At 40.8% G+C, this 13,246-nt stretch overlaps 1 protein-coding gene across 1 annotated transcript in view; it reads left to right on the top strand.

The window, feature by feature from the left end:
* NCKAP5 (NCK associated protein 5) overlaps positions 1-13,246 on the top strand; it is a gene marked incomplete at both ends in the record, with an annotated part of 331,674 nt that overhangs the window by 312,290 nt on the left and 6,138 nt on the right. The gene's annotated exons all lie outside the window — the stretch shown is intronic.

Raw genomic sequence — 13,246 nt, 5'->3', positions numbered from 1 at the left:
TCAGTAAGACTTGAGCTAGGGTATGAACTGGCAGCAGTACTTTGGGTACTTTGGGTACTTTGCACTGTTCACCTCTGTAGGCAGATCTTGGAGAGTGTTCCAGAAAAGTTTGTGTGCCTGATTTGGGTTCTCTGAGACCCTTTCTGAAGGTGCCTTGTTCTCTCTGAAAGAGAGAAGCTCTTTGGTCTTAAATTAAATCTCTCTCTAAAAAGATTCCCTGTATTTAATGTATCTGAACTAGTTCTGGGGAGATCATGTACACTCTGCTTTCACAGAGAATTAATTTTTTTCACATTATCAGATAATCTTAGGGAGGGATTCTGCTTTTCATGTGTGGAAAAGCCCAAGATAATGATTTTGGTCCAATTAGCACTTGGGAAGAGCTGTATCCTAAGACTTTAAAGTGGAAAGGAGGTATTGCCCTGTGGAGCTACTTTCTTCCTTTCCCCTGACCAGCAGGTGCCCTATGCTTAATACCAAACTTTCAATCCAAATTTAAAAACATGAACATTGCCCCAAACTTTTGTCTGTGGAGAACTAATAAAAATCAGCTGTTGCAGCTACCATCTGTATTTGGGAGAGTGAAACCACATCTCGGTGCACTCTCTGGTGAGCACTAAATAATTACTTTGCTTTTACTTTCATAATAATAGGAGTACCTGCAGCTGGGGCAGCACTGGGTGATATTTGGCCAGTTGCTGGGCCAGCAGGATCTGTTTGGCTGTCTGTAAATTGGTGACAGCAACACCTATGTCATGTTACAACCAGTAGAGAACAGCAAATGCTCCTGATGCCCTCAGTCTTAGCTTGTTTTGTACAGTGGGTGTGTTACTGCAAATAGAGAGTTTGAAGCAGCTCTTAGAAATTATTATACTAGAAAGTAACAGAAAGTAGAAGAGGTCCCTTGTCAATAAGAGAAAGCATCTAATGGGCTGGATCAAATGCAGAAATTAGGTGATAGTAGGTTTCAGTGCACTAATTGTATAATTCAGTTTACTGCATATCAAGCACAGAAACCTCACCTTCTCTTTGCTATTTTTCTTGCCAGGCTTAAGAGAGAGGAAGATGATGAGGTAGGGAGTGAATCAGTTTTGTTTGCTTTCCTAGCCATGATGAACCTAGGATATTAAGGAAGAAACTGCCATTGTACAATCTGTAGATGGAGAATAAGCCTGCAGTCTCATTCACCCATCTCTGGTGTTTTAAGATCATTGCTTTTCTTTCAAGTAAGGACTGAATATAACAAATCATTGCATATGTTTAGGGAGGTGGTCTAGTAATGTAAGCATTTGGTGATATTAATACTCAGCACCACCATGTGATCCCTGAGCGTGGCCTCGTGGGGATCTTTGAGCTGTACATTTCCATTTGTCAAAATTGCCTCAATAGGATTTTCCTGCTGACAGGCTTGGGGCTGCAAGACTTCGTTTCTGTGTAATCAAAGGGGTTTCATCCTCAGATGAGTGATGCAATACTTGTGCCATCAAAGCAGGGACTGTCTGAGTAATTGCCCAAGTTGATGTAAGACCCATGTCTGGTATCAGGGGAATTCTATAGGAGTATTTGACAGCATGACAAAAACCACAGGAGCATGGTCTGATAAGAAAACAGATTTGACCATACCACCCATGGGAATAATACAGAATTTAACATATTTTTTCTAGCCTAAAGTCTGATTCAGCTCATGTGGGGAAACACGAAATTAGAAATAGGCTAAGACATCTGCAGACATCAACAAATCACTTGTATCTGCATATTTTTTCCCCTCCATAGGACAAGTTCACATTCTAAGATCTGCTTCCAAGCCTTATATTCCCAATGAGGTCTTTATTGTTTCTAATACCTTGCCATCAAAGTTGCCCCCAAAAAGTAAAGTGAAGAGACAGCAAAACAAGCAATTTGAAGCCTAGCTAGGCAGTCTTCTGGGACCAAAGTCTCACTTGACACACATCACTTAAGAGAAATGTTGTGTGGTGTGGAAGAACATCCTTACAGCCAGCCTGAGGAACTGGCTTGGCAACAGTAAAAAGCTGCAGTTATACAGAGACTCATTTCTCTCCCTGTGCCTTCTAGGTGAAACTGCTGAGGTTTCTTATGCTGCTGAGAGTTTCAGTAAAAAATTATGCAATGGAGAGTGGCTCAGCAAGGAGGATGATAGCATTCTCCATAACTTTCTTGACTTTTTAAAAGACAGAACAACATTTGGAATGCAATGTCCACTGGAGAAAACAACTTTTTAATGGTATGCAAGGGACATTTTTAGGGAAAACATAACCCTAAAGAAAACCCGGAAGCTGTTATCTGCTGAAGCAGTTCTGTTTCTAGCATTAATGGCCTCAGTAGTTTCTGTACTGTGCCACCAAACCCCATTCTGACTAGCCCTCCAGCTGGTATAAAGGCTATTTTATGTTTGGTTGGTGTATTTATGGGGATGGGTAGGTGGCGACATTTTAACTCAAATATCTTTTAGCACATAGTTTTAAGAGTATTTGGGTATCAGTGAGGGACAGAAAGTCTTTGGCATAGTAGAGCAGGCTGTGTGGCATTTAAAACACATGGTGTGCAAGGCTAGCAGGAGAATGGTTTGGATGTGAGTCTGAGAGAAGACATGGAGGAGGTGGAAAGCAGGAAAGCCAAGGACCTCAGGCGTGGCTGGGCATGTAGGTGCAGTTGCAGTGCCTCTGGCACAGTGTCACCGAGTGCTAAACGCCCCAGTTGCTCCCAGCACCGAGTGAACTGTGCCTGCATGGCTTGTCAAGTGCCACATGCAGATGTCTGGGCTTGTCTGATTTAAAGCAGCACGCTAAGATGTCCTGTGGCCACAGCTGGAGCGTTGCGCTCATGGAACCCCTTTGGCGCTGTAAGGAGGGGAGAACTTTGCCCTTTCTGAGTGGAAAAACTTGATCACTGGAGCAGAAACCTCATATCCCACTGTCTCAGCAAGTAATTTCAAATTATGGAGAGAAGCTTGTTTTTTCAGCATGTGGGAGCTGCATAATCACGTTACACACTGGCTCAGATGTCACAAAAGGCCCTGCAGTTCATTTGCTGGAGCCCCTGAGGGTTGGCCCAAAAGTGCTCATGTGCGAGTGCCCAGAGCAGCCCAGAGCATCACACAGCTGTGCAGAGCAGCACAGAGGTGTGCAGAGCAGCACAGAGGTGTGCAGAGCAGCACAGAGGTGTGCAGAGCTGTGCAGAGCAGCACAGAGGTGTGCAGAGCAGCACAGAGGTGTGCAGAGCTGTGCAGAGCAGCACAGAGGTGTGCAGAGCTGTGCAGAGCTCATGTACAGGGAGCCTGCCCCAGCACAGCGCTAGCTCTGCTCTGGTGGCTTGGTTACCCCAGGTCATTTCTCAGCAGGGCTGAGTAGCTGCAGTAAGGCAGGTGTGGGTAAGACCCTTGACCCCCTTGCTCGCTGCAGACACATCCCCAGCACTCCAATGTCTATTTGCCTTTATAACTGGAGATTACATGTGGATTTAATAGGCACAGGGGCTCTTAGATGTAAGTAGGAAGATCCTTTAGTCTAATAGGAACCAAAAGTACGTACGGAATAAAAGTATCATTTGCTAGTGATTTCCCCAAGTGGAAAATGTTCTGGGCTGTTTTTCAGAGGTTTGACAGATGGAGCTGATGTGATTTGCAGCATGGCCCAAAGTGCACTCATGTTTCTGCCATTTGTAACCAGGCACTCTTCAGTCCCCCATTTTTGGAAATAAAAGCTGCAGGTTTCATTTCTCTCGCTGTCGAATTGGAATATTATAGTAATACTGTGGGCCAAAATGGAATTCAGGGCACATTAACAGCAAAAAATGATGAATATTAGTAAGCATGTGAGATAGTGTAATTGTTGTAATGGCAGAAATTATATTAGTAATAAAAGAAAACGCTAAAATATAGATTGGATCCAATAAACATTGGATTGCTCAATCAAGATATGAGCAGTAGGGCACAGAGGTGTATTCAGTGAGCTGCTTGTTTTCTGATGCTGGAAAATATTTTGACTCCAAGAGAAGAATGTGATTATCAGAGTTAAACGAGATGAATAATGCTGTAATATTTTTGTGAATTGTTTTTCCAGCTGAAACTTGCCTTCCCCGTCTATAACAGCGATATGTTTTGCATAAAGCACTCAAAATATCATGCAGAGAAGGGTGGGAAATGACTGATCTTCTAGTATGAGAGTTCTGTACCAAGGAGAATACATGAGGAGTAAGTTACACAGCTGATGGTAGCAGGAATTATGGCAATATACTGAGAATACATTAGCAAATTATTTCTATTTTTAAGTGAATGCTTTTTCTTTCCATATGCACGTGACAATAATATCCTAACCAACATGGTCTTTGAAAAGAAGGCAAATTTTGTGTCAAATATTGACAAAAATCATTTAAATAATTTGTTGATGTTTATAGTTTGTTCCACTAGCTGTTTTCCTCTCCCAAAAGTGATTTGCCTTTCACTGAAATGAGAAGTTATGCTAGAGTTTGTGCAGTATGACACACAGATTCTCTAAAACCTTAGGAAAAATATTGGCAAATATTTTTGCAAATTAAAACATTCTACTTCATAGCTAGTCCCAAAGCATAATATTTTATGTCTTACTGTATTTTTAGGCCCCAATACATGAATTTCAGGCTTTTGCAGCATTCATATTAATTTAATAAAAAGTAATGTTTGTATTTGATAGGAGAAACAAACATGGTATTTAGCAGATTCAGCAGCAAAAAGTGACACAGGGAACTTCGGGAAGCTCTTAAGATGTAGTTACGTAATTTAAATGTGTAATTATCTTTCACAAAGGCTAAGAAGAGTGACATAAGTTTTCATAGCACATGTCAGAGTCCTCCCAGACTGAGCTGCTCATCAATCCATCAATGACTGAGACACAGCCTGATGGCTCTGCTCCCATTAGTGCCACCTTCTCTCAATTTCTCCATTCTTTGCTTCCTCATTAATAGAGGTCACTAAAAATTTTACATACTGTAAAAAATTGTAGCCTGAAGAACTTCCCTTAGCTAGTCTAGTGTTATTCTCAGCAAATCAAACCCTGAGTGATTATTATCTGAAAAATTGCCAGTCAAACACTTTAAAGTGATTTTTCTGACATCCTATTACATATGCACATATCCTGTGGGTTACTGAGTGCTCTGTAAAGCAAACTGTAAAACAAGGCCTCAGATGGGTTTGGGAGGATGAAGAGAAAAGCAGAAGTGGATGGAAATGAAGAAATTAAATATGAACAGGGTGTGTTGCTGTGGATTATAAAATTGAAATGCTAACTATGCAGAAATAGTCTATATTTCTTCTAACAAAAAAAAAATTACCAGATTAGGAAGCTTGTTGGTAATACATATAATAAGATGAAAAGCAGATTTGAAATGTAAAAGATATTCAGACAATGCCTGAAACTGAGGAGCAGAAGTAGCAAAGCAGACAATACATCCTTCCTGATTGCTCTTGCAATAATTATTTTGCTCTGCATAGCCTAAGAGGAGACTTGTTTATGGCCTCTAATCAGTAAAAATAAAGGTCAGGTTTTTTTCAAGTTTCTTTTCTTAATGGCTGTGCCCAAATGGATATTTAGACACTTTAGCTGCCCAGTTTTCAAAGGTGCTACAAATCTGTAGCTTTTGCTGATGTCTCTGACCAATTCACATTATTTGGATCCTGTGAAAATCATGGAGTTTATATAGATGCTTGAAAATTGGTTTAGATATTCTCCCTCTGACTGGCAGAATTTTGGTCTGTAGCATGCTGCTTCTGTACATTGGCTCTGTGGGCAATGACATGGAACGTCAGCAGACATTTCCCCCAGATTAAAAGGAAGGCCAAATACTCAAATACTGTGCATTTTTAATCTGGTCCTACTGTGTTCCCATTAAAATCATACCATAAGGAAATTCTTCACATTTTTAAATCTATTTCTTTATTGCATTTTCGTTAACATTAGTGTATGAGCAACTGGAAAAAGCTTAAACTTTAATTTGTATAATTTTACAGAATATTTTTACTATCACTATTATAGGAACATCTTCCTATCTTTTAATGTTTCCTAGAACCACTGTGGCAAGCCAGGGTACAGAGAGGTCAACATCTCTAATACAGCATTTCTACAAATAAATCCATTGTGAAAACATGGGAGCTGTGTTATGACATCATTAGTAGCATGGTGTTGAAAACAGGGGCAACAGAGCAAGTCAAGGATAGCAGCCACCACCCAGAAGCTGTGTCCTGTGAGGGCTGGAGCCTTCCTGGCTGACTGCTAAAGACTAAATTGTCTTTGGACGTTCTGTTTGTGGTGGTTCCATCACTTGTCGTGGTGATCCAAGAAGATGAAGTGTCTGGCTGGGCAGGAAATTTAGGTATGAAGACATTTATCTTCTTGTCTTGTTCTACAAGGCCAATCCTGCTGGGTTTCTCCCTCCCATTACATAAAAGCTTCCTGGCTGCCCAATTAGTGTGCTTGGGAAGCAGAAAGGAGGCTGGCACTGATGTCACCCACAGGCGTCACACGCTCTGCATTTAGCTCAGCGCTGTTCTTCTGTTCCTGTGAAAGTGCTGGGGAGCCCACTCTCTCTCCTCCACAGCCAAAAACTTCCCTACAAAGCAAGGAATTCTCTGGACTTGGGATTTCAGATATCTCGTGCCGTTCCTGGGGGAGATATCTGTGGGAAGCAGAACTTGTGCCTCCATATCCTGTTTCTCCAGTAGGCATGGAGTCTGGATATCAGAGGATAGAAAAATCCAGATTTATGAGTGTAGCACTACATGGATAATTACCATTCATATTTACTTGTGGGGAGAAAGCACTCAGTGTTCATCGGCCCTAGGACACAGGGCATGAAGACAGACATCTCCATGGGTTCCATAGGCTCTGGACAGCACAAAACCCTGGGAGTTTACACAGGGCAGTCCAGTAGGAATGAAATCATCAGTGTCTCCAATTGATACACCAGAGCCTGCCTTGCTGCTGCTGGTGGCATTAGCATTTGCTAACCTGTGCTGTGCCAATTCGGTGAGACAGTTGGGAGTTTAACAAACGTATTTCAAATTGTATTTTGGAGAAATCTCAAGCATGGGGGGAACTGGTCATGTTCTGTTCATTGCAGCAGATGGCATCCCATTTGGTGTTTGTTAGCTTTGTTTGCAGCTCAATATTTTGTTTCTAGGGGAACTCAGTAAGTTAAATAATTTATTTCTCTAATGCATCAAGAGTCTGATCCAAACTCTACTAAAGTCAGTGCAAAACATTTGATTAACTACCATGTTCAGTGGATTAAATGCCAGGTCCTGTATGTTGAAGAGTATTTCAGATGCTCCCTAGTGAGAACAATAAGCCTCCGTCTTTCCATGGAGAAATTTTTGCCTGCAAATAAAAAAAATATTCAAATACTGACAAAAAGCGTAGCAGACGAGTGCAGGACTGTGGAGATAGGGATGATGTTCTGGTTGAATGTCCAAATTGCTAAACCTCTCTTCCTATTAAATTCCCCATTTTTTAAATAAAGAATATAAATAATACCTTCCAGCTGCATTTGGGCTTTAATCTAGTACTGTTAGCAGGCTGCTTTGAGAGCTTTGAAGGCCCCACAGCAGCACTAAGCAAATAATCATTATCACTTAATATTCTCATCAAGCATTCTTGCTCAAGATGGGATCTTGCATTAGAAAGGCTAACCATAAACACATCACTCCTCTGATGAGGAGTTTTCGAAATGTCAGAAGCAAATTCACACCCTGATCCTGCAAAGAGTTTTGCATGGGCAGAACTCTGCCACCTTCAGCAGTCCTGCTGTCCATACAGGGCTCCTAACCATGTGTGTGCATGGAGGAAATTTTTATTCCATTGTTAGGAGTATTTGAATCCTGAATAATCTAAGGTATTTAAGAAAACAACACTTAAAAGAATTTTTGGTTTTGTATTCCAATAAATATTACACGCCTGTTCATTTTCAGCAACATTTTTTCAAATTATTCATTCACTAGTAGGGTCTGGCAACTGCTTTATTCTGTATTTTCATCCAGATTTTCTGTTTGTATTGTCTTTGGGCTTCAAAAAGTGAGTGTGTATTAGCTGTACAGTGTGTCTGCATGAATTCCAGTTGTATTTTAGTCCTCCTAGTGGCCTATTATATTAACAATATTATAATCTGTGGTTTAGGCATAGGAACACATTCTGTATCACCAGTATTTCACTGACCTTTGGAGCATTGGTACTGCAGTAACACTTCTGCATTGCTAAGGCCAATAAGTCTCCTAAAGCATTTGTCCAACAAATCCAGTCATGTGGCAGCTATCACTTCACACATGTCTCTTTTTATACACAGATTGCAGCAAAATCAACACAAAAAAATACTGCGTTATTCTGCCCCTGCAGGAAGCCCACTGTGGGAGCAGGAGTCTATGCTGGTTCTTCACACCAAATTCCTTCTTCAGTCATTCCCAACAAAGATTTTCTCACAGCCAGACAGGGGGTCAGACCCCACAGAACCAGGGTTCACAATATGTATTTTCACTGTACCTCCTTTCTCTGAAAAAGCCTCGAAAGCCTTGCCAAAATACCACCTCACAGCCTAGGAAGGGCCTTTTACAGCCCAGATGGGCGCAGCACAAAGAGTTACCACCCTTTCAGGTCCTGTTAGATGCTTAACCTGAACTTTGCTGGTACCCAGGGAAGCTGAAGGTGGAAAGGCAAAGGTCTGTCCAGCCCTTGTCCTTGAGTTTTCTCCTTCGAGGCTGTACCCCTCACAGAGAGTTTGCAAGCACTAATGCCTCCTGCCAGCTCCCAGTGGGAGACATTTTGTATGCCTGGCTGAGCCACAAAGTAGGATAGAGCTTCTCATGACCAGAAACAGATGTACATGTTTCTAAAAGATGAAGCAAACACATCTAAATTCATAAATTAACTAAAATTCCCCTCGGATCACGGCCAGATGATATGCATGTTAATCAAAATGGATATCACTGCTTTAATTCAGTGAGGAGGCAAGTTCAACACTAATAAATCTCCTGGCAGTAGGAGCTTTCATCTGCATCTCCAGCAGTGGTCATCTCGGTGCCCAGCATTTCTCTGCTTAATTCTAAATTCTTATTTATAATAATTCTAATTCTTAATTCTCTTAATAATAGAGAAACAATGTTTGTTTTTGAGTTAATAAAAGGACTATTGCCTGCCGTCGTAGGACATGAATTGCCTATTCCCTGCACGTACCCAGTGTGCACTTTGCACACACAAAGTAGGTGTTTTAAGAGTGTGAATGGCTGGCCCCAGTGTCGGGAGTAGCCAAAGAAAACTGCAGGGAAGGGAACAAAGATCCCACATCCCAGTGGGCACGTTCATGGGAGCACTGCTGACATCCCTTCCTCCTCTGCCCCTCCAGCCACAGGCAGACACCTGCATCCCCCCGTGGTTTCCCCAGGAACCCAGGAGCTCCAGCCAACAGGCCTGGGTTAGCAAGCCTGTCCTCCAGCACATCTGAAACTCAGCCATGAATTTCTTAGCTTTCAAATTGCATTTTTTTATTTGATTATGTTCCAACAGGTTTTCTAAACTCTTGATTAATTTTGGGTTGGCTATTTACTACAGTGTTTGGTTAACTAATTCATGTAGTTGTTTATAATTATTGCCTTGCTATAAAATCATCTTAATAGAAGGTTGGGGTTTTTTTGTTTTCTTTCCAGTAGAATAACAAGTTATTTTATTATTCAAACAAGGCTTACTTCCTGCTGTTTTCAATAAGACTTTTAATAAATATGTAAATTTAAAAATTAATTTACTGCATACGTTTGGCAGCATGATTCTTGAACTGACAAAAGTTTGATGGATTGTAAAATTATCCTCCATAAAAATCATCAGTCACAGTAAACAGAATTTATCAGCCTCTGGTAATTCTGCAGCTTTTTCTTCATCTTATCCCCTGTTAGGAGCTCACTTAAAATTGATTATAATATAGTATGTTTCTAGAAACGTAATTCATTCATATATTAATTAGATTTTGGGTTAATATCCCATCATGGAATAGGACATGAGCCAACAGTGTTTTCCAGTTGTTACAGAACCGCAGTAGAGAAACCTTGATTACTGTTCCCATGTGGTTTAGCTGCCAGGACTAATCACTAATCAGATTCAAACAACATAAAATGGAACATCCTTCATAGCATTTATTTTCTAGCTGACTTATACTACGGGCTTTTTATTGATACAACTTGCTGTACTGAAATGAACTAAAAATTGCAAGAGAGGATTTATCCTTCTACTTTAATTTGGTTTTGCAGCCTATGCCTGAAACTGTCTTGGATTTTGTGCGTGTTGTGCTGCTGTCCCTGAAATACTCTGCCCTACAGCAGAGCTAAATTGTTTGCATAAATTTAGAAAGTTCATGTAAATAACTGTACTGTTATGTTGGATTTGATAGCAGATGAACTTAAAACATAGGTTTCCATCTGCAATTCATGCTTTGTTTGAATCAGAGCTGAAAACTTTGCAGCTCATAATGTCAGCTGGAGAGGTGGCAAGCACAGTCATGTAACCAGCATCATTATTTGCATCTATCCTGTCCCAGTTTCCTCTGATTACAAAGGAACTTCTCTGGTCTCATTGCACAGAGTCAGAAAACAGTATGCACGTGGTTCAGGCTGCTCCAGATTTACTGGGAAGGCAGCCTGGGCTCTACCCTTTACCCCTGCTCCTCCACGAGCGCTTAGCAGTACAGAGCTGCCCAGCCCCAGCCCCTAATCTTCACTTAGGGAAAGTGCAGAGGAGGGCACATCTAGTGGGTTTCATTAGTGCCTTTCAGAGGCCAGGTGTCACAGAAGGGGAAAGAAAGGGCAGTGGGTTTTGGTTAGAATCATTATTGGTAAAATCTCTGATATGTAGAGAGTTGATTAAACTCTGTAGTGGAAAGGGAAATGTCAGCTTCAGGCTCCTAAAATAAACTATGTTGTTTGACTGGGGTTTAAGCAAGCTAATTCAGAATTTTTTAACAATGAAGAAGTCCCTGTTTCCAAATTTTAGAATTTTGACCTCTATATTCCTGTTGAGAGCTTGGAAGAGCTTTAGTTCTGATGTGTGTGCACCATGGACATGAAGGCTCCCTCTGCAGCGGCGAGTGTTGCAGTCACACAGAGGGGAACTGATGGGTCTGGGAAGATTGTCTCTTCCCAAATTTCCTTCCTCCTCAGAGGCTAAAAATAAAAAAGCCCTATTTGCTGTGGAACTCACTCCTTTGTTTAAGCTACCTCTCTGAATCATTTTGAGGACTTGCAAGAAGGGATATTCCCTTTCCTTCCTCTGCAGGGCTCCCAGCAGAGATTCATGCTCACTGAACTCTCCCCCAGACAGCACAGCCCTCTTAATGCATAAAACATGCCAGTCTTCATAGCTAGGAGAATTATTTCCACGTGGTTTTGTCATACTGCTGATTTGCTCTTGATCCTGCCATATAATCTTGCTTCTTCGGTGGTTGGACTCGATGATCTTAAAGGTCTTTTCCAACCTAAACAGTTCTGTTATTCCATTATTCTCTTTCTATTGCTTCTGTCTTTTTATCCACAGGCCAGCTGGATGGTCACAGGCTATGGGTCTATTCCAGGACACAAAGGACAGGACTACTAGTGAGGAAGATCATTACCCACTTCCAATTACCTTTTACAATACAATACATTACATTCTTGGAGTGCAATTCCATTTTCCCAATTCCAGTATTCCGGGTGACTGACACACAGACAGTACAGGCCAGGAACTGAGGCATCACAAGAGAGAGAGGGATAAGTCTTTGTAACTACCAAAATATATTGTCTTATTCAAAAAAGCCAAAGGTGGAAGCTGAAGGCAGGTAAGAACACAGCTAATACTCAGGAGCAGAAGTCTGAATAGTTCAGCCATACAGAAAAAATTACTCTGATTACTGAAAATGTCTGTGAGATTATATGTTTTATGAGTACAATCCTGCATTTACCGAGTTTGAGAGGATTTTTTCACTTCAATCAAATGGGAGATGGAATCTGTCTCATTAAGAACTACATTTGGTACTGGATCTTAAAGAAATATTCAAACTATACTTTTTTCCTCTCCTTGATTCAGTTCTGTGTAGCTATCCCAAAAAAAAAAAATCCTTCAAACCTCTAGTCTAGGATAAAATTGTAGCCCCTTTTTTGTATAAAACCCATTCCTTATTGAAACAATCAGCCATACTTTCATCAAGGTACGGTTAACTACTTTCATTCAGTAGGATAAACCTCTATATATTTAAATTCTGTGAGGTGAAATGCAGTCTGATGACTACTGAAACGGTGAAGTTATTTAGGACTGCATAGTTCCAGTACCACTGGCAAAATAACCCTTCATATAATTCTGCCAAGGAAGAGTATTGACCTTCAAATGGTTAAGCCAAGTTCAATAACTTTATCACCAATCTTACCTTTCAGTATGACTTTTTTCAATCACTAGAAAATCAGAAAAATTTTGCTATTTAAGTCCCTCTACAAGTAAAGCTAAAAGGATCTCAAGAAGAGAAGTAAAGTGAATCCTTTACATCTCCTGTTCATTTTCAGCCCATCAGGTTCAATTGAGTAACAGCTTCCTTTCTCACCGTGGATATTTCTTCCTTAATGCCTTGTGGTGAGCTTCTGATTGCACTAAGCATTGCTTTTAGTGGGTGGATTCCCTCTGTGAGAAGCAAAATTGGTCATTCTACCAATGTGAAGAGAATGAGGCTGTGCTTTGCCTTCTGGAGAAAGTACTGGTGTTTAATTGCTTTTCTTTTTAATACATCCCCTCAACACACTTGGCTGAGCACCAGCACTGTTATCATTTTCCAAGGTATTGCGACTTAGAATTGTATTTTCTTATTCCTTTTTAAATAAACTTTGTCCATGCAGAGTTGAGGCAGCCATTGGCCATTCTGAGGCACTATGAGAAAACAACCACTTTTGTGCCATTCAGTTCATACCTGAACAGAAGGCAAAAAGCCTGGGAACTCAGACCTCAACATCTTGGTTTATTAAATTATGCAGAAGTTCAAAGAGGGTTGGTATAAACCTAATCAGGTCAAACAGCCTTGTCATGTCAAGGAAATATTCATGTATGAGGATGTTAATCTTGGCATCAGAATGCTGAATGTACTGAGTCACCTCGTCATTTTATGAAAATTATGCTTTTGAAAGCATAAGGCCCAATTCACTAAACTGTCTTTTATCTCCTAAACCACACAAGAACTCAAGCTACAGACAACATAAGTCTCAACT

Source organism: Coloeus monedula (genome assembly GCF_965178545.1).
Source record: "Coloeus monedula genome assembly, chromosome: 7".
Classification (NCBI taxonomy): Eukaryota; Metazoa; Chordata; class Aves; order Passeriformes; family Corvidae; genus Coloeus; species Coloeus monedula.
This window is presented reverse-complemented; position numbering and strand designations above follow the sequence as displayed.